This window comes from Coloeus monedula (genome assembly GCF_965178545.1).
Source record: "Coloeus monedula genome assembly, chromosome: 1".
Taxonomy (NCBI): Eukaryota; Metazoa; Chordata; class Aves; order Passeriformes; family Corvidae; genus Coloeus; species Coloeus monedula.
This window is the reverse complement of record NC_138781.1, coordinates 60,044,753-60,067,124: the sequence shown is the minus strand read 5'-3', so window position 1 is coordinate 60,067,124 and position 22,372 is coordinate 60,044,753.

Genomic DNA, 22,372 nt, shown 5'->3' with positions numbered 1-22,372 from the left:
GCCCCACTCCCTTTTTTGTCTTTCTTAAGTACAGCTATTTGTCCCCTAGCAACATGCATATGGGAGAAAATTCCTTTAACACAAAAAAACCCTAAGACTAAACTAAAACCCCAACATTATCCACCCCGAATTTTTTCCCATACTAACATGTTACATGAAACTTAACTTTTTTTCTTAACCATATAAATCTATGCATTACCCAAATTATATACAAATATACATGCTGATAGTGATACAAGTACAGAGCCATGGGTAGTTCACCCTAAAACAAGGTCCCCTTGAGGTAAGCATCGGGTCTCTCCATCCTTTTGCATCACCCACCAGGTGCAACCTGGTCCCTGAGCAAAAACGACCCCACGGATGGGTTTGTCTTTGCTCAAGGCAGACTTTACCCAAACAGTTTTCCCAAGCATACCTCTCATGTGCACCACTGGAACCTTATCTCCGTCTGTTGTTTGTAGGGGTTCGGATTGGGCAGGGCCTGCTCGGCTGGTGGAGCCTCGGGTGTTAACTAACCAGGTGGCTCTTGCTAAATGCATCTCCCAGTTTTTGAAAGTCCCCCCACCCAGTGCCTTCAAGGTGGTTTTAAGCAATCCATTACACCGCTCAACCTTCCCAGCTGCTGGTGCATGGTAGGGGATGTGGTATACCCACTCTATGCCATGTTCTCTAGCCCAGGCGTTTATAAGGCTGTTCTTGAAATGAGTCCCATTGTCAGACTCGATTCTCTCAGGGGTGCCATGCCTCCAAAGGACTTGCTTTTCCAGGCCCAGGATGGTGTTCCGGGCAGTAGCATGAGGCACAGGATAGGTCTCCAGCCATCCAGTGGTGGCTTCTACCATTGTGAGCACATAGCGCTTGCCTTGGTGGGTTTGAGGCAGTGTGATGTAATCAATCTGCCAGGCCTCCCCATACTTGTATTTGGACCATCGCCCACCGTACCACAGAGGCTTCACCCGCTTGGCCTGCTTGATCGCAGTGCATGTCTCACAATCATGGATAACCTGGGAGATACTGTCCATGGTTAGATCCACCCCTCGGTCTCGTGCCCACTTATAGGTGGCATCTCTGCCCTGATGACCTGAGGCATCATGGGCCCATCGAGCTAGGAACAGCTCTCCTTTATGTTGCCAATCTAAGTCTATCTGGGACACCTCTATTTTCGCAGCCTGATCTACCTGTTTGTTGTTACGATGTTCTTCATTAGCCCGGCTCTTGGGGATGTGAGCATCTAAATGACGGACCTTCACGGATAGCTTCTCTACCCAAGTGGCAATGTCTTTCCACTCTTCAGCAGCCCAGATTGGTTTTCCTCTGCGCTGCCAGTTTGCCTTATTCCACCTTTCCAGCCAACCCCACAGAGCATTGGCTACCATCCATGAATCAGTGTAGAGGTAGAGCTTTGGCCACTTCTCTCTTTCAGCTATGTCCAGAGCTAATTGGACAGCTTTGAGCTCAGCAAATTGGCTTGATCCACCTTCTCCTTCAGTAGCCTGTGCAACTTGTCATGTGGGGCTCCATACAGCGGCTTTCCATTTCCGGCTAGCGCCTACAATTCGGCAGGAACCATCAGTGAAGAGGGCGTATTGTCTTTCACTCTCTGGTAGCTCGTTGTATGGTGGGGCTTCTTCAGCACGTGTCACCTGCTCCTCTTCTTCTTCAGAAGATAACCCAAAAGTCTCACCTTCCGGCCAGTTCGTAATTATTTCCAAGATCCCAGGGCGACTTGGGTTTCCAATTCGGGCGCACTGCGTGATGAGGGCGATCCATTTGCTCCAAGTAGCGTCGGTGGCGTGATGCGTGGAGGGAACCTTTCCTTTGAACATCCACCCCAGCACCGGTAGTCGGGGTGCCAGGAGGAGTTGTGCCTCTGTGCCGATTACTTCTGAGGCAGCCTGGACTCCTTCATAAGCTGCCAGGATTTCCTTCTCTGTGGGAGTGTAGTTGGCTTCAGACCCTCTGTAGCTTCGGCACCAGAATCCCAGTGGTTGGCCCCGAGTCTCACCAGGCACCTTCTGCCAGAGGCTCCAGGACAGACCATTGTTCCCGGCTGCAGAGTAGAGCACGTTCTTCACCTCTGGTCCTGTTCTGACTGGGCCAAGGGCTACAGCGTGAGCAATTTCCTGTTTGATCTGGGCGAAGGCTTTCTGCTTTTCAGGGCCCCAGTGGAAATCATTCTTCTTGCGGGTAACCAGGTAGAGAGGACTCACGATCTGGCTGTACTTGGGAATGTGCATCCTCCAGAAACCTATAGCACCTAGGAAAGCTTGTGTTTCCTTCTTGTTGGTCAGTGGAGACATTGCTGTGATCTTATTGATGACCTCGGTGGGAATCTGACGTTGTCCATCTTGCCACTTTACTCCCAGGAACTGGATCTCTTGGGCAGGTCCCTTGACCTTGTTCTTCTTGATGGCAAAACCAGCTTGCAGGAGAATTTGAATTATTCTCTCTCCTTTCTCAAACACTTCGGTCGCGGTGTTCCCCCACACAATGATGTCATCAATATACTGCAGATGTTCTGGAGCCTCACCCTTTTCTAGTGGAGTCTGGATCAGTCCATGACAGATGGTGGGACTGTGCTTCCACCCCTGGGGCAGTGGGTTCCAGGTGTACTGCACACCCCTCCAGGTGAATGCAAACTGAGGCCTGCACTCTGCTGCCAGGGCAGTGGAGAAGAATGCATTGGCAATGTCAATAGTGGTGTACCACTTTGCTGCTTTGGACTCCAGCTCGTACTGGAGCTCCAACATGTCCGGCACAGCAGCGCTCAGTGGTGGTGTCACTTCATTCAAGGCACAATGGTCCACAGTCAATCTCCATTCCCCATCAGACTTGCGCACAGACCAGATGGGGCTGTTGAAGGGTGAGTGGGTCTTGCTGACCACCCCTTGACTCTCCAGCTCGCGGATCATCTTGTGGATGGGGATCACAGCATCTCGATTTGTCCGATACTGCCGGCGGTGCACTGTCGAGGTGGCAATTGGCACTCGTTGCTCTTCCACTTTCAGGAGCCCAACTGCAGAAGGATTCTCAGATAGTCCAGGCAGGGTGTTCAATTGCCTAATGCCCTCTGCCTCCACAGCAGCAATTCCAAATGCCCACCTGAGTCCTTTTGGGTCTTTGTAATAGCCATTCCAGAGGAAGTCTATGCCCAGAATACACGGGGCCTCTGGGCCGGTCACAATCGGATGCTTTTGCCACTCCTTCCCAGTCAGGCTCACCTCAGCTTCAAAAAGGGTCAACTGCTGTGATCTCCCGGTCACCCCAGCAATGGATACAGGTTCTGCCCCCACATGTCCCGATGGCATTAAAGTACACTGTGCCCCAGTATCAACCAATGCATCATATTTTTGTGGCTCTGATGTGCCAGGCCATCGGATCCACACCGTCCAGAAAACTCGGTTCTCCCGTGCCTCTTCCTGGCTAGAGGCAGGGCCCCTCTAGCCCTGGTTATCATTCTTTCCCTGGGTGTACATGCTCGAGGTGCCTTCAAGGGGATCCGACATATCATCCTCCCTTCTGTAATACCTGGCAGCTCGATCACGGGAGGCTGAGGCTACCTTCACCTTAGCGGAACCCCCTCGGTTAGTGCCTCCCTCCTTGAGTTCACGCACCCGCGCTGCCAGGACAGAGGTGGGTTTCCCATCCCACCTTCTCATGTCTTCCCCATGCTCACACAGGAAAAACCACAGCTCAGCTCGTTGGGTGTACCCTCTCTCTCTAGCAGGGGGACGACGGGCTCTGACTTGGGGGCCTGTGACTCGCACTGGTGCCACACTGACCCTCCTCATCTCCTCCCTCATCTCCTCCCTCATTTCCTTCCTCATCTCCTTCATCTCCTCTTTGAGGTCCTGGACCACAGCAGAGACATGAGCTTTCAGCGGGCCATTGATCATGCTGTCATAATGCCTGAGCTTGCTGGCAACAGAGCCCACGGTTTCTCGGGTATTGTCAGCATCAATTGTTGCAATGAAGGTGGTGTATTGTGATGGCCCTAGCCTTGCCAGGTTCCACATCATCTGTCCTGTGCACCTGACCTCATCGGGGTCATTATCATGCTGTCCATCCCTCCCAAAGAGTACCTCTAATATTGCCACCTCTCTTAGCTGTTGGATCCCTTCCTCGAGTGTCTTCCACTGAATTCTATGATGATACTCCTGCATTCTTTCTTTGTGAATGAACCTTTCTCTCACACTCGTTAAGAGCCTCTCCCAGAGAGAAAGGGGCCCTGGCTCCCTCACAAATATCTGGTCCACACCTGAGTCCTGGGTCAATGATCCCAGATCCCTTGCCTCACCACTATCCAGTTGCACACTTGTGCCCATAAGGTCCCAAACCCAAAGCAGCCAGGTGGTATAAGGCTCATGCCCCCTTCGCACAATGTCGTTTCGCATAGCGCAGAGACTGTCGTGCGACAGGGACTCAGTGATGATTTCCAGCTCTGGCTCTCCTGCTGGTTGTGAGGGCCCTGGTTGCCCATCATCATTAACTGGTCGTACTGATTTGGTCTTACACTTCCTCCTTTGCACAGGGGCGACTGCTGCTGGCTGTGGTTGTCCTTGTGGTTCAGCTGAAGCCTGGACGGTTGTAACATCCGTGGGTTCTACTGCTGCACCATTGGACTCACCCTCTTTGGGGCAGGGAGAGGGTTTTTCACTAGCTGAGGAGGTGTATTCCCTTAGCAATTGGCATATCTCCTGGCGCACCTGGCCCATCTCCTGGCACATCTCCTTGCGCACCTGGCCCATCTCCTGGCATATCTCCTGGCGCACCTGGCCCATCTCTTGGCACATCTCCTTGCGCACCTGGCCCATCTCCTGGCACATCTCCTTGCGCACCTGGCCCATCTCCTGGCATATCTCCTGGCGCACCTGGCCCATCTCCTGGCATATCCCCTGGCACACCTGACCCATCTCTTGGCACATCTCCTGCATTCCTTTTGCCAGTACCCCCACCCAGTTTGGGTAGTCCATTTCTGAGGTGGACTGTTGGGCGGTATCATTCTGTGGGGCGGGGTCTGTAGTGTCTGGGGCTGCGTCAGGCTCTGGGGTAGGATCTCTAGTGTCTGGGGCCATGTCAGGTTCTGGGGCAGGATCAGGCTCTGGGGTAGGAACTCTACTCTCTGGGGCCATGTCAGGTTCTGGGGCAGGATCTCTAGTCTCTGGGGCTGGTGTCTGGGTAGATATCCAAGCCAATCTCAACTTATCCTTGAGTGCTAAATAGAGTAGGCCTATCAGCAGCAGATGGTTAATATTCAGAGAGAATTTAAACCCTTCGAAAATTGATGGGGTGGGCCCGAAGAACTGGTTGAGGGGTTGGGGGAAAACTTCCCCTGGTGTCATTTCCTCACAGAAGGTACCATTGTTAACATAACCCCAAAAACATGTGCTCAGTGTGTGATAGCCGTTTATCCACGTGCCCACATTCCGGAGGAAGCTAAAAACCCATGAATTCCTTACCTTCTCGACCCATAACGCAAGCTGGATAACAGCAATGGTAGCCTTAGTCAGAGGACCCATATTCAAGTAAGGAGCTGCAAAGGGGAAGAATATAGCTACGGCCACATGCCACCCGAACCAGGGTAAACTAGACCACATAGTGCTGCCTAACAATGTTCCTATATCTGGCACACAAAATGAAGTTATCCAAGAACTGTTATTCCTTTTTTTCACCTCTCCCTCTTAATGCCCTCAGGCCCCACATTGGGTGCCAAGATCTGTCTCGGTTTTGAAAGATAGGTGTCTGCTAAGGAAGGCAGAAGCCCCCCTTGAAGTGGCAGATATAACCCCTTTTCACTCCAAGTTATTATATTTTGAAATCAAGGGCCTTTAGGCAAAGATGTGGGAAATAGGAATAACAGTTCTTTACTATATATATATATATATATATATATATATATATATATATATGTATATAACCAGTCAAACAAAACAACAACAACTATGGCAGTAACAGCAATCACAAACCCAGTCCCAGCCTTCTCGGCTGTCAGGCTATTTCCCCCCGGGTGCAGTTCCGCTCGCAGCCGGCAGGGGCGCTGGCGGCTCCCGGTGAGCAGGGCAGGTGCGATGGTTCCCCCGCGGCTGCAGGGGGCGCTCCGGAGCGAGCTCGGGAAACACGCGGCAATGGCGGCCTGGGATCCCGGGAAGGGATGGAACAAAGGCTTCACAAACCCCTGGGCAGCCGATCCCGGACTCTCAGGAACAGCAGGCTGGAACGGCAGGATAGAGCGGCAGGCTAGAGCGGCAGGCTAGAGCAGCAGGGACGAACGCAAATCCTGGGTGGCAGGTGAGATGTATCCAGATGGGAGAACCCCCACGGATGCCCAGGCAGGCAGGGCGAGCAGGGCTACAGCGTAGCGAAAACTCAAAGCAGCAGCAGTGGGGCAGGGCAGCCACAGGTCGGCCTCCAGCAGGGCAGGAAAAGCGGCTTTTGGGGTCCCGGCGTTGTTTCCAGCAGGAAGAGAAGAACGGCCAAAAAGAAAGAAGCAGCAGCTCCTTTCTCTGCAGCTTCTCTCTCCGGACGCTCAGAGCGAACTGCCCCCACACCCAGGTGTAGACAAAAGGAGTAGCCAGGCCCGCCCCACTCCCTTTTTTTGTCTTTCTTAAGTACAGCTATTTGTCCCCTAGCAACATGCATATGGGAGAAAATTCCTTTAGCACAAAAAAAACCTAAGACTAAACTAAAACCCCAACACGGTGCTGCGTTGGATGTTCAAGGGAAAGGTTCCTTCCGCACATCATGCCACCGACACCACATGGAGCAAATGGATCACCCTCATCACGCAGTGCGCCCATATTGGAAACCCGAATCACCCTGGGATTCTGGAAATTATAACAAACTGGCCTGAAGGTGAAACTTCTGGATTATCTTCTGAGGAAGAGGAAGAGCAAGTAACCAAGGAAGCCCCACCATATAGCAAGGTACCGGAGACTGAAAGACAATATGCCCTCTTCACTGATGGTTCCTGCCGAATTGTAGCGCTAACCGAAAATGGAAAACTGCAGTATGGAGCCCCACAGGACGAGTTGCACAAGCTACTGAGGGACAAGGTGGATCGAGTCAGGTTGCAGAGCTTAAAGCCATCCAGCTGGCTTTGGATATTGCTGAGCGAGAGAAATGGCCAAGGCTCTATCTCTACACCAACTCGTGGATGGTAGCTAACACTCTGTGGGGATGGCTGGATCACTGGAGAAAGGCCAACTGGCAGCACAGAGGGAAACCCATCTGGGCCGCTGACATTTGGCAGGACATTGCCACCTGAATAGAGAGGTTGACCGTGAAGGTTCGACATGTGGATGCACACGTACCCAAGAGTCGGGCTAATGAAGAACATCGCAACAATGAGCAGGTGGACCAAGCTGCCAAGGTGAAAGTATTCACAGGTAGATCTGGACTGGCAGCACAAGGGAGAATTATTCCTAGCTCATTGGGCCCATGCTGCCTCTGGTCATCAGGGGAGACATGCAACATACCGATGGGCCCGTGACCGAGGGATGGACCTTACCATGGACAGCATCTCACAGGTCATCCACAATTGTGAGACCTGTGCCGCAATCAAACAGGCCAAGCAGGTGAAGCCTCTGTGGTATGGTGGACGATGGTCAAAGTAGAGGTATGGGGAAGCCTGGCAAGTTGATTACATCAACCTTCCCCAAACCTGCCAGGGCAAGTGCTATATGTTGACCATGGTTGAAGCAACCACTGGATGGCTGGAGACCTACCCTGTGCCTCATGCTACTGCTCGGAACACCATCCTGGGCCTGGAAAAGCAAGTCCTGTGGAGACATGGCACCCCTGACAGGATCGAGTCAGACAACGGGACTCATTTTAAGAACAGCCTCATCAACACCTGGGCCAGAGAACATGGTATCGAATGGATATATCATATTCCTTATCATGCAGCAGCTGCTGGGAAAGTTGAATGTTGCAATGGACTACTTAAAACCGCCCTAAAGGCTCTTGGTGGGGGGACCTTCAAAAATTGGGAAGTGAACTTAGCAAAGGCCACCTGGATGGTCAATACCCGAGGGTCCATCAATCGAGCTGGTCCCGCCCAGTCTGAGCCCTTGCACACGGTGGATGGAGATAGAGTCCCTGTGGTACACCTGAGAGGTATTTCAGGAAAGACTGTTTGGATTAATCCCATCTCAGGCAAAGGCAAACCCATCCGTGGGATTGTCTTTGCTCAAGGACCTGGTTGCACTTGGTGGGTAATGCAGAAAGATGGGGAAGCCCATTGTGTACCACAAGGAGACCTAATCTTAGGTGAGAACTGTGTGTAGGATTTCATTGTGTATATATATGTGTGTGTGTGTAGAGTTTAAGGAAGGTATTGATTTGGGATGATGTAGATGGTAATAGAATAAGGGGTGGATAATGTCCTGGGTTGCAGCGTATTCTATTACCATCCTTACGAGCTGTTGAAATCAGGTGGGGCAGTGTTTCCTTGCCTCCTCCCTCCAGACTATCTTCTGTTAATGAGCCCATCAATGCCTTGCCTCATGACTCTTAATCCCATAGTGAGATGCTCCACCCAGAAGGAGGAACCAAGCATTCCATCCTGGATAGAATCTGAGATTCCGAACACCACAAACAACCCTTTCCACTGGATTCCCAGAGGACAAGAGCTACATAGCCATGATTGGACCTTCCAAGGAAGAGCAGACCCTTCTACAGGATCACTGCTTCAACAGAACCACATCCATTGCTTCAGGAGGACTGCAGCCACCACTTTATCAGACTGCTACCGCCACCCTGACTAACAGGGTGTCAGGTTGTACCCAGACTCTGTCAGTTTGAACCAGTGTTTTCTGCCTTTCATGTTTTAATTTCCCTATTAAATTGTTATTCTGACTTGGTGCCTCCCACTGGTTTGTTTTCAAACTAGTACGGCAATTAATTGAATATGATACAGACTCAATTGGACTTTAAGAAAAAGAAAATTATGATTATCAAAATATCTAAACTGGACATAGTTTATTCTACACTGAGGTTCAGGTATTCTCCACCTTACATCAGATGTCATATCGTATTGTTATACTGTGATTCATTTTATAGTTCTCTAGTCCAGTAAAGTTTATCAGAAAATAAATATAGACTGAGTTGTAAGCTGCAGTCTTGAATACAAATTGCATCCTTCAGCCCAAAGTGTAATTTGATTTCTTCATGTTATCTTTTATTCACTTTTTGCATTGCATAAGTGGAATCATCTTTCACTGCAGACATTCACAAAACAAATAGTAGTTTACAGAAAATCAATGTGAGTACATAGCGCTGCTTAGTTTGACCTCCCTGATGATAATGAAAAGCAAAACTGCTTATTCTATATGCAGGCATAAGTACACCACTTTTATCCATCTGATAAAGCATTTGAAAAAATCTGCATTTCTACAATAAACAGGCTCTGGGGACAGCAGTTCATCAGACTGCTACTTTGTGGGAAACAAACAGGACTCCTAGGACACAGCAGAAACTTCAGTAATGTCTTTACAGGATCTCAAGGTGGGATTAAAAAAAACAAACAAAACATTCCTTACTTTACGCACATCACAAAAGTTTTGTAAAATTGTACCACAAGTTTCACAATCATTCAATGAAATTTCACAATTTAATAACAGTAAACTGTCTGTTCTTCCTTCAAATTACTATCAAATATTACCCTGTGAATACACTGTTTTGAGCTGAACAGATTCCCCTTTCCCACTCAACACTGTAAATGTATATCCATGTTACTTGAACACAGTGAAAAAAATCCATAAACAGTTTCTCACACCAAACCATAATCCTAGGTCTGATGTAAAGCCACTTTGGACCACTCAATAAAGCCAAAAGCAACTCTGCAAGTCAAATTTATAAAGCGGAAAACCAGCTTTTTGCTTGTGAATTAATCTACTTAATTTTGACATTTATCTAAGCTACTCCTGACTCAGCACTACTGTCATTCAGTATCTTCTTCCTGTCTGACAAAGAAAAGCCTTAATTCTAGAATACTTCATCCTCTAACCCTGTGTTCAGTTTTGGGACCCTCACTACAAGGAAGACAGTGACATGCTGAAGTGTATTCAAAGAAAGACACAGGAGCACAGCTCTGATGAGGAACAGCCAACAGACCTGGGATTGTTTAGCCTGGAGAAAAGGGGGTTCAGGAGAGATGTTATTGCTCTCTACTACTACCTGAAAGGAGGTGGTAGTGCAGTAAGAGTTGTTCTCTTCTCATAGTTAACAAACAGGACAAGAGGGAACAGCCTCAAGTTGCATCAGGGGAGATTGGATATTAGAAAAAATTTCTTCACTAAAGGGTTAAAAAGCATCAGAACAGGCTGCCCAGGGAACTGATTAAGGTGTTAGGGTAACGGTTGGACTGAATGATCTTAAAGGTCTTTTCCAACCTAAATGATTCTATGACTATATGATTCTATAAAACAGAGTAGTGACCTTCAATCTAGGCAGGTCAAGACCTTGTGGCAGTGTCTAGCAGTTAAGGTAAATAAATGAGTGGTGCCTATCTTTTCCAGGAAAAATGAAGCATGGAGAAGTCCATACGGTGGAGTACATGTTGTCTATTTCACCCACAAATATTACATTAACTGCTTTATGTGAATGTAAAGTTTAATTTTGGAGCAAAGAGGGTTAATGCTCTTTAAAGGACCATAAATTCATCCATGACGTTTTTTGTTTCCTGGTGTCAGTTTCTCAAGGAACTGAAAATGTTAAAAAAGACCAAAGCAAATGCCACTACCTTTTTTTGGGAGACAACAGATCATTGAGCTATACAGATCAGAGTAGAGCTTAAGCAATTAGTTCATGTGCAGACTGTTTGTTCTTGAAGTTTGATTTATGGGACAAGTCTTGGTTTTACTGAATTGTCAGAAGTGGTTTTACTTGAGGCCAAGGATTATAGATTGGATGTGAAAAATAAAGTTTCTGAGAGAGGTTTACTTCCTGTCTTACTTCATCAAGTATTATGAGTAAACATAAACAAGGGCTATGATGCTTCAACTGCCAAAGCACAGCCAAGCCAAGAATTGTATTACCTATTCAGCAGACACATTTAAACAAACAAAACATGTCCCTTCAGATGAAAAAATTCTTCAGTCATTCCCTAAAAGAAAAGGCTGTTGGTCTCATTTCTCTTTGATATTTTATCAGTAGGTAATCATGTTCACTTTCATCACTCAGCATTATCTACTCCTGGCCTTTACTCTTCCTACAAAACAGTGTATGAAGCAGTTACATTCTTTTCTATTACTTTTCACAATACAGTGTTTTTGAGAGTCACAACGTTCAAATGAAAGGACACACAGGCAAGGAATTGATAGCAGCTGCAATCCTTGCTCAGGCAGGATGACTGCTGGTGTCTGACTACACTGACACAGCTGAAAATGCCTTCTCATGTGACAGCTGCCTGGAAGACCTTAAGAAAGAGATTGACTGATGGTGTTTCACCAGGTGGTCTCTCATACCTTTCTGTAGAAACAAAGAAAGCAAAAATGCTTTTGGTGCCTGGGGTGGTAAGAGAAATAAAACCATTGCTAGTTCAACTACAAAAGCTTCCTATAGTGGACACTGAACAGAGCATAAGAAATAGTTTGTCTCTGTTACTTTTCCTTTCTCCATGGGTTTTGTGGCTTAACCTCTGTGCAGACTAAACAGTAGTTCTTAGAGCCGTGGTTTAGTGCCAGAAAGTTTTCCACTACTTGTCAGAATTCTTTTATTCTTGCTGTTCAGAAACATTTGAATATGGCAAGCAAGGAGCAAACTTAGCTGAAGACTCTGTTTACAGGCCTCTCATACTGTCACTTGTTAACGAAGAACCAGATTCTGATGTAATGATTAACATTCAAAAACAACAATAGTTGCAAAGTGTTTGTAACCATCATCCACCAACCCCATGAGAACAGCTCCTTTCCACGCTTCACTGTGGGGCTCAAAATCTATAATTTGAAACACTGTTCTCATATTTCACCAGGTAACCAAAGCTTTCAAATTATTCAGGTTATTTTTGTCTGATATTTATCAAAATGTACAGTTTAATTCCTCCATGAGTACTATGTTAGGCACATAAAGACAATTCTGTAGTGAATGGCCAAGCAGCACCAGGACTGACCCATGAAGTGGCCTACTGTAGATCTCTGACCGTCTGAGTGTCTACACCTTTACTTGCAGTACAGAATATTTCAAAGAGTCATTCCAGACTCCTTAGGAGCATTTCTTTGGGATATGTGGCATGGCCTGTTATAAGTTGTTCTGTTTTATGCCCACTCCAGTATGTATTTCTGTTTCATTAAGCTACTTAGAACAAATCAAGTCACTTTTTTGGTTTCAAAATCACAGTAATGACAGAATATTCTGAGTTGGAAGGTACCCACAAGGATCATCAAGTGCAACTCTTAAGTGAATGGAAGATAATCTCTGGCCATATTCAGAATGTAAGAAACGCAGAGAAGATTCTCATTTGTACTTACAGTTTCAGATAGAAAAAGAAATATCCTCAAAGGAAATCAGTTTTGTCTTTGTATTAAGCCTTGTCTTACAAAGCAAATAAAATTATTTTCTGCATTAGAGAAAACATCCAGAATTCTTAGGCAGCAGGCATTTTGTGTGCACATCAGATGGCCGTAGAGCTGTGCCATGTCAAGTAAAAAACCACAACAGTTTAGATGCATTTTGAAATCTAAATCCAAATCTTTCTTCAGTGTCCATAATCTGAACCTAAGACTCAGCTGGAAAGGATGCTGGTTTTGCCCAGAACTGATCAAAGGTGGATAATGAAAAGATTAATTCATTTCTCTCCAAGAGAGCAGTAGCAGCTGAGGGTAGCTTTAGGCAACTCAGCCTTATTTACAGCCACAGAATTTTACTTCCATGGGATATTTTTTTTTTCTTTTGATGTCTTGTTTATATGAGCTTATATGACTTTTGCTTTGAGTGAATCTCAAAACTTGAGAATATTCTCTCCTGATTTTACCTAAATGATGAATAAGATGCTTTGCACATGTTTCATCTAAAAAGAAGTAAAAAGGATTATCCCTGAGAAACTATTTTAAGAGATAATGTAGTTGATTGCTCTGTATGTCTGGATGTATTAGAACTTTCCGGAAACAACCATGCTATTTCTTGGTGCTAACATATTGGTTAGAAGCACAAGACTTCTCCCAGAAAACCAGAATAATTTCTTGAACTTAATTTCTAAAACCTGACAATTTTAGAACTATTGCCAATTATTAAAAATTTTACTTAAAAACCACCTTTGGCATGATAACATTATTTTTAAAATCTGAATACTTTAGGAAATAACCAAGAACCAGTAAATTCTCTTCACATTTTACATAGATTGCCAGTTTAAACCATGTTTTTTGAGTTACAAAGGCCAAACTCAGGTAAATAATGAAGAGTTATCTGCTGAGAGTAATAATTTATTTTATCAATGGTTTCTGCATAAGCCTGCAAGGCAAGAACAGTGGAACAGCATTCCTCCACTTAAATTTTCAATGCATTGAAGAGGAAAAACAGCCATGCTTTCATATATGCTTATGCAACATCTAACAGAATCAACTATAGTTCAATACAAAATACTAATGATACAGACAGATGTCTAAATAAGAAGGTGGAAGTCCACTTGCATGATCCAAGGATCTCACATTTGAATATCCTTCAAGATAACAATGAGTAAGCCTTTCAAACACATTCAACCTGGCTGGCTGTTACTGCACTCTGTTACAAATACCACAGCAAGTCCTAAGTCTGGGATCTGGTTCAGAATACCTACTGACCTCTGTTTTTGCCTCTGAAGTAATATTTGGGGTAAAGCTGTCCCCAGTATTTAACAGCTAAAACAGCAGCTCACTCCTTGGAGTCCAGACTCTTCCAGCCTCTAGTTCAGGATGTCAGGAAGGTAGTTACTTCACATCTCTCTGTGTGTGGAGTCTTGTTTACAGTTGAAATTTGCTGTAAATGAAAAGCAGTCAATTTCAACAAGCAGCTATTGAATGGAAGACAAATTCTCAGTCAAGTCCATATTGTGATCCAGGTTTAAATAATAAAAGAGGAATGTGCTCAGCCTTGCTTTGCAGGTTATTGCCAACAGACAGTGGACATGTTAACAGAGTGATTGAGTTTATAATGAATAGAAAAAAGAGACGTATGCAAAGGCAGGAGAAAATATACAGGATAAAATACTGAATGCTTAGCTCACATGCAGTGCATGAGAATGAATGCAGAAAACTCAATGTGAATGTGCAGAATTAAGGCAGACAAAGAAACATGATTCTAGGCAGACAAGCTGTGCAGAAAATGAATGAAGAAAGATGAGAAGTGGCAAGTAGATACATGGCATGCAATGACACAAGAAGGAAGGTTCTGAATGCCATGTTGGCTGTCAGAAGCAGGGAAAATGAGCAAAGGGAGGGAAGATAACTGAGCAGATATGCCAAGGACGAAGACAAATAATGGAATGTACTGAAAACATGCACTGAATTAGGACAATAGAAACATGGTGATCAACTCCCAACCTTTGTTTCAAACAAACATCTTCTGGCAATAGCAGAAATAGAATTCAATGTGATTTCTGCATATTTTTACCAGAACTGAAAATTCAACTATTGCCAAACATACAGCAAAGTCCATTTTCTCTGTTTTATCTACTTGTTTGAAGAAGCTGAAATTTTTGTAAAAGTACTTCTAACAATGTAAAGATTTGTGGATTATGCTGTCTGATTCAGAAAGTTATTTTTATTACCTGTACATATAGAGAAAGATGCTCGCTCTTTCTCTACCCTAGAAAGGAAAAATGATAGATTTATTAAAGGATATTATCAAACACCACCCTAAAGCATCTCTATGTGCCACAAGCACCTATAATTCAACCTGTACTCTTTATAGTGCTTCTATATCTAGTCTTCAAACTGCTTTGCAAAGCAATAAATTTGCTTTTATTTTTCTAAAGCTTGGCCACCTCAATGCCAAGGAAAATCTTATTTTTAATTTCACTTTTTTCCATCATGGACAAAAGGTGGACTGTGTTCAAATTCTAAAGACCATATCTGTCACTAAGACTGTCTGACTGACACATTCATCAAACAAATTAGAAAAATAAATACTATCTGTATTTTCTACTATTAAAAATTTGTAAATTACAAATTTCATTTTATTTAAATAAAAAATATTTATACAAAATAGTTTTGTAGTAAGAAATTACGACAAAATAGCTCGCTGACCAATGCAAAACATTTCAGAAGCACTAGAATGTAGAAATGCAGAAGTACACGTTTTGTTATATGAAAATAAACAACTTCTGAAGTGAAAGCAGTAGATGAAAGAAATGTTAGCTCAGTTGTCCAGAATCTAGTTATATTGTCAGTATTCCCCTTACAGAAATTGCATCAGGTTTTTAATTTTAACTTTCAAAATTACTTTTTTTGTCCTCTAGTTTCAAGTCTATGAGCGCACAATAATACTTCATATTTGCTTGCACAACTGAAACTAGACCTTCAAAGTCAAGGACTTGCCTCACTGCTGAGCAGCATTGCTCTCTATTGAATTAGTTTGTATGCTGTTTGCACACACTGTAGTTGCTCTGTTTTGCCATCAGGCTGGAATTACTAAGGGCCTTCATTGTCTTGAGATCAACAGGTGCAGAACATCTCTTGGATTTGAATGCTGGAGTTATCAGACTAGCAATCAATGGCTTTATGTTATAGCATTCATATTAAAATGCTAAATGCCTTCCACTAATACATTCAATTCAGTTGTGTCTTTTTAGTCCCAGGAATGTTGATATGTGAGACTGTCCCAGAAATTTCAAAAGAGCACAGAATTACACCATCCATAGGGGCACTGAAGCAGTTAAACTAAGTCTTATAATCTGATTTGATTTTGCTTGCACTGATATCTGCCTTATTTTCTGAAATTGCACTGAACTCTAGAGAATATATTAAGGTTGCTGCTATTCATGAACATACTTAATGCATTTCAACCTTACTATAGCTCATAGTCCTGGTAAATAATCAGTCACTTCTACTCACTCACATTAGAGCTAAGAATAATGACAGCAAGGATCCATGGAGCACTGAAACACTTTTGTTAACTAGCAAAGGGCTGTGTTGTCCTGCCAAATAACCTGTCAAACAGATTATTGAATCACAGGTTGGAATTGGTTTTGTTTGGTTTGATTGTTGGGTTTCTTTCGTGGGGGGGGGGGGGGGGGGCACAGGGGAATTATTTAAAATAGAAGCCAAAGTTCAGTGTTTGATTCTAGCTAGCAGAGCTCTAAAATCTTGGATGTGAGGCTTTATCAGTCATCTCCAAGAAAAGTCTTTAGTTCTACTTACCTGGATGTAAGAGGAATTACTGACTATTTCTATTTGTAACCCTTATTTAAAGTCTTAAGCTGCCATTGAAACAGGAGTTACAAGGTTAAATGCAGTACTGCTTGCGGCATTTAAAAACCTGAATTTACTTTCGAGCTTCTGCTCACCTCTGGGCTCTCCAGCTAGTGTTGCATACTAACCTCATACCAGGTTAGGTCATGTACCACTTACTCTCTGCACTGTTTTTGGCAGCTGCCCCTTTAAGTCCCTGTCAGAAGGCATAGTGCTTTTCCATCACATCCAAAATTTCTATTAGCTCTTCAATGAGTCTCTGAAAACATTTTATGTCTTACTTGGGCAGCTGCTTGCTTCACATCTGCCAGACTCTCAGGGATTCTCATGAGCCCAGACAGAAGCAAAGGCTGCATGTCAAGATTTTGACCTTGGGAAATCCCTCTTGTGGGAAAGATATAGAAGCAGTTTCTTGTTCATCACAGACCTACTAAAACTCCAAACTATGACTTCTAAGATATCAGCATGGCAGGCATGCTAGAGCAGCTTGGGAGTAAAGTGCAGATGACTTGGGATAAAAGCATAAGGAATTCAATTTCATCTGATTAACACCTAGCAGATATACACAGATTTCATATGCCACAATTCTCCTCACAAATTCCTTTTATATTGTTACTTTTCTAGCAATGTTCCTTTCTATTATAAAATAATTAGCATTCAAATGTTCATATTTGTGCCATTTTGTAAAGATGGTATCCCTGATTTCTACTGAATCTCCCATGTCTCACTTTGGTAAGTTGCACTCCTAACTGAATCCAAACTTTACCATTAAATCTTTACCTCCAGACCCTAACTTCACCTCTAAACAAAAATAATTTCTTTGTAGAAGGCTTGAAGATAGACCCCAGAAAAGTACCCAGATAAGCACTGAAAGTGTTAAATCAACTTTATGGCAGGACTAGATCAATATCAGCATGGTCTAGCCAAACACATGAAAACCTCTATTTATCAAGATTAACATACACTGTTTGCACAAGAGCTTCAGAATACACTGATACTCAACCTTGTAGTTCTCTTACTTGCATGTGCCATTTTCTATAAACAAATGGTATAAGTTTCACAAAAAAAAAAAGCTTATACATTTTTCAGTTAAAAATGGAAAATATGATTTAATGCAGTCATTTTTATTCACAACTTCATACTTCAACACTCAAACTCAGAATAACTGAACTGGGAACTAAACTTGAGTTTAGGTAAACTTTCGGTTGGCAGTCTTGTGTGGGAAAAACCCTAGACTCTACTGGTTTTCAGTACAGTCAAGCAAAGCTCAGAATCAATTTAAAAGCTTTAGGTACAGAAACTGGCATCTGACACTGTCAGCAAACTGAAAGTATATAGGAGAAAGCACTCTTCAAAGAATGGCTGATCAAAGGAAATTTCTAAATATCTATTTCTAAAAAATTAATTTTAATTTACAAACTATATATATGAATCTTTCTGCTACTATCCATAATATGGTATGCTTAGTAAGGATGCTGAAGACAGTATAATTGAAAAGAAAGTTATATTTTCCATTAACAAAAGCATAGCTATACACAAAATGCTCAGAACTTCTCAGACACAGGGAGCTAGGAGGAAAAACTCTAGATAAAAATTCACTATGCAAGTTGGTCATAATTTTCACCTGTCTTCTTTTTTAGTCAGGTTTTCCTCTCATTTTTGTGTTTGCCAGGAAAGAAAAAGAAATTCACATTATAATGGAGAGGGGGGAAAAAATCAAACCGTGTATTTTGGGTACCAGGCCTGAAAGCAAGGATTTGTTTTGCACCCAAAATTAGGATGTTCCATATATTATTGCACATCTTGATGTAAGGGTTACAGGCAGCCCACAAGTGAGTAACTGTAGTCCGTATTGTCATTTCCAATGACATGCTGTGTGATGAAAGAAGAAGAGTTTTGCTGAATTAGTTTTAAAAAGTATCTACAGTGAAGAAAATCAATATACATAGAGTGTCTAGGTCCCAAACGTGAACAAAAATTTATACAGCACTTTTCCTTCCCTTCTACTTCTGGGAACCACTGAAGTATATTAAAAAAAAAAATTTTCCAAGTTCTGGAAGCCTGTCTGCATACTGAGAAAATGAGTATGCACAAATCCCATAAGACATTGTATAAAACCATACTCTTCTTTCTGCTCACTAATGACTAATTCAGATTAAACAAAATGAATATATATTCCCATCGAATCCCTCAGGAACTGAGGCAAGAAACAATTCACTTCCCAGAGGAACATCCTCAATGAAAAGCATAAAATCATTTCAATCTGATAACAAGTAGCACACGGACTATTGCACTTTTATAGAGATTTATTTAAAATCCTTTATTAAAGTATTTCGTAATGCTTTGTAGGGCAGAATAAAAGAATGACTGGGTTTTTATTATAGATGTTGCCAATATCTTGTTCCCCCAACAAAAGTCAAAACATGAGCTGGAAAATATGTTCTTTAATATCTTTGTTATATGTGTTAGATATGTGCATTATCACTGCTCCCTGCAACTCCAGTTAGCAAAGATAATATTTTTAACAATGGGTTATAAAACAGAGAAGAAAAGACAGGGTCCTAAATTGGCAAGTGGGCATTTCCACAGGAAAATAATTTATTTTTTTCCAACTTCTTTCCTGCTACAGTTCACCTTGTTTGTTAAACTCATCTACTTTCATTTATTTGCTATGTAACAAAGCAAGTCCCTGTTCCCCATGTGATCTAAGATTTGCAATTTGTGGAATGAATTCTTTGTGATGATAAAAAGTCATAATGATTACTCTCTCCTAATTGCTAGTTATGCATACATAAACAAAAATGTCATGAAGCAAGAAATGCCAGAATTAAGAAAGGAAATTAGTACTAAATTTGAAGTTTACAAAGTATGCAATTCCCCATCCCCCCACTTTGCTCTTCAACTGCTTCTTCATTCTTATACACAGTCTTTTCCCATTTTACAGTTTCAGTGGCAACAATGAACAAAGATGTCTTGAGAGCCAAGAACAACATGCTGTTGTTGATTGTACTCATAAGCCTCACTTAATGACTTTTTTTTTCTTTTGCTTACTAAAAAAGTTGAAAACCTATTCTTCACTAGGACAATCTGTGGGGTTCTTTGGGGATTTGAGAAAAAGCCAAAGTCTTTGAGACTCAGATCTCAGATATATTGCAGAAGTTCATCTAGGACTCAGACTGTACTTTTCACAGCAGTCCCAACTCTATTTGAAAAATAAATGGCTAACAGTGATTAGCTGACATAACTGTTCCTGGAGAAGCTGTATAAACCTACCATATACTCACAAACTGAATCTGGCAAGTTAATTAGCAAAATCAGCTATAGATGCTCAGATACTTCTCTGTCAAAGAATTTGAAAGACTGGCTCCAGAGCCACAAGTTAGTGTCTGTGGTAGCAATGACATCACCTTGGTGACACACTTTAACTGGAGCAATGAAAGGAGCTGTTATGGTTCTCCCAGCTCAGCAGGTGTGAAGGCAACACAAAGGATATTCACAGAGGAATTCCCTTACATGCAACTTAATCAGACTCATTCTGATCGTTGCATACAATTGATTTCACTGCCTGAGGAATGAATGGAGAACAAATGCTGACTCATTATATTGTGTAAATGCTTCTGAAAAAAAAAATGTAATTTTTAAATGCTACCAATTCTTACCTTCACCTTTATTTCATCTCAGTTTCACTGCTACTTTTCTTAATCCTGCTTCTTTTCTTATTCATTTGATGACCCCAAACTCAGCAAAGTCCCAAAGTCCAATTTGTCTAAATATGTTTAAGCCTAAATGTCAGTTAAGCCCTTTTGCTTTCCTTTCAGTTTGCTGTAGCTAGCTTTATAGAAGGAAAACTCAGAGGAGGTGGCAACACAGGCCCAAAGCTGTAAGTTCAGGTTCAGTTCAAGACCTTCATTGTTGATGAATATTATTACGCAAGTCAACAGTAATCATCTCTAGTCAAAAGCTGCCACTGAAGATGGCATTAACTGTAGCTTCTGCTCCCTTTTATTTGTCCAAGTTAACCTTATTAATTATGGCCTGCAATATAAAAAAATATTTCATTAAAAGATAAATTCAACAAATGAACTTTATTACATTTTGTTTTCTGTAGAACTATAACTTTCATTTGATAAAATACTTGGTCAGATTCCCAAGTTAAAATAAATGCTACATCATGTTTCTTAATAGACAAAACAGAAATTATTTGTTTTGAGAAAAAGATATTCACTCTCTCAAAGTATCACAAGAATCACAGCATTTTATAGATAAGTGTTTAGTTTGGTTTTATTTGCAATTTTCATAATTCAGTCAAAGTCTGCCACTGTGAGTTTGAACATTGCAAGTAAAAGGTTTCTGTAGATACAAAAATGCTGCTAGCAAGGATTTTCTTGCTATTTTCTAAGTCCATGAGAGACTTTTCTCTCACACAAAAGAGGTAGCAGGGTATGTAAGCCACCAAGCCACCTGCAATCTTGAAAAGTCTTGTTTATGGTATAGTAGAAAAATATTTTGACAATGGATGTTTTAGGATTTTAGCCAATCACCCCCAAGGGGTGGCTGATCCTTTGTCCAATTAGACTATGAAGAAAAAAGTCTATAAAAGAGTTTGTAAAATAATTAAATGAATCAATCTTGCTGCACAACTCCTGCCTGCTGGATCTTCTCTCCTGCTCCTCCCTACGGCTGCGGGACACGGTGATATACCCTAGGGCCCAGGCATGCGGTAATAGGTTTCCTTTAAAAAGTGGATCTCAAACAAAATTCCTTTCTTTTCTGTAAGTCTTCTTATATTCTTTACTTGATATGAGTTATACTAAAAAAACCCCATAACATTACAGAAGAAATCAAGCATCTACCACACAGCATCAAAAATCTTATAAAAAGGAACCCACTTCCACATCTTTGTAAAAGTAAATTTTTATGCACCTTTGTTTTTATTTACACTATTCTTAGAGGCCACTTCCATGTCTGTTACTTCCAAGATTGCATTTCCTTGAATAGCAACTAGTAAAAGGGAAAATTAGTAAGTATTTCAGGTATTTAAATACAGAATAAACAGTCCATCTGGTTTCTAGAGCATTGAAACTGGTTTTTATGTTCAACAGCAGAAAGGCAGCGAGTAGAAACTGTACCACTCCATTTTGTTACATGGGCAACGCATGTGTTGATCTTGAGAAGTGAAGCTAAATGCGACTCCAGCACAGCAGCCTTTCTTGCAGAACACAGAATGAGAAGAAGGCAGACCTGGTCCAAAAGGACAGACACTCCATATAGTTTTGTTTCTATTACATAAGACTTGCAGACAAGGTCATGTTTTCTTGCACAGTGATGATTTTCAGAAGTGCACAGCCTCACAAGGTTAAATAATAATTTCTGTATCTAGAAGTTATTTTTTCTGCTTTCCCAGTCAAAGACAGGAAGTCATCATGCATTTGGCTATATTTTCCAGATTTTCTTTGCAAACACAAGCACTGGACACGGTTTCTAATTTAGTGTTGACAGTTTCATAGAATCATGTATACCTGTGATGATACTAAGAAGCCAGACTAATGAATGGTTTTCTTTTCTTGTCCTCTTACAAAATACCAATTGCAAATCAAAAAGCTAATGCAATGTAATGTTAGTAATTTTACAGTAAGATCTCAAACAAGGATAGGAAAATATATTTTTACATTTTCCAAGTTGGCTGCATATTCCCTAATTTACCACATAAAATTCAGTAAACTGGACTGAAACAACCTCTTCCTCATTAGCAGCTCTTTTCTAAAAACCAAAATAAGTAATCAAAACCAAAAACAAGTAATTACACAGCACAGGGAAATTTCAGCCCTCAGGAAGAGCACTGAGGTAAAGAGGCAGATAACTTTGTAAGACTCAAAAAATCCCAAGGAGACATGCAAAGAGCCAACCGTATTTTGTGAAGAACGGGGAATGTGAAATCAATCTATTATTCCAGTAAAACATGTTATCAAGCTGTATGAATACAGAAAAGG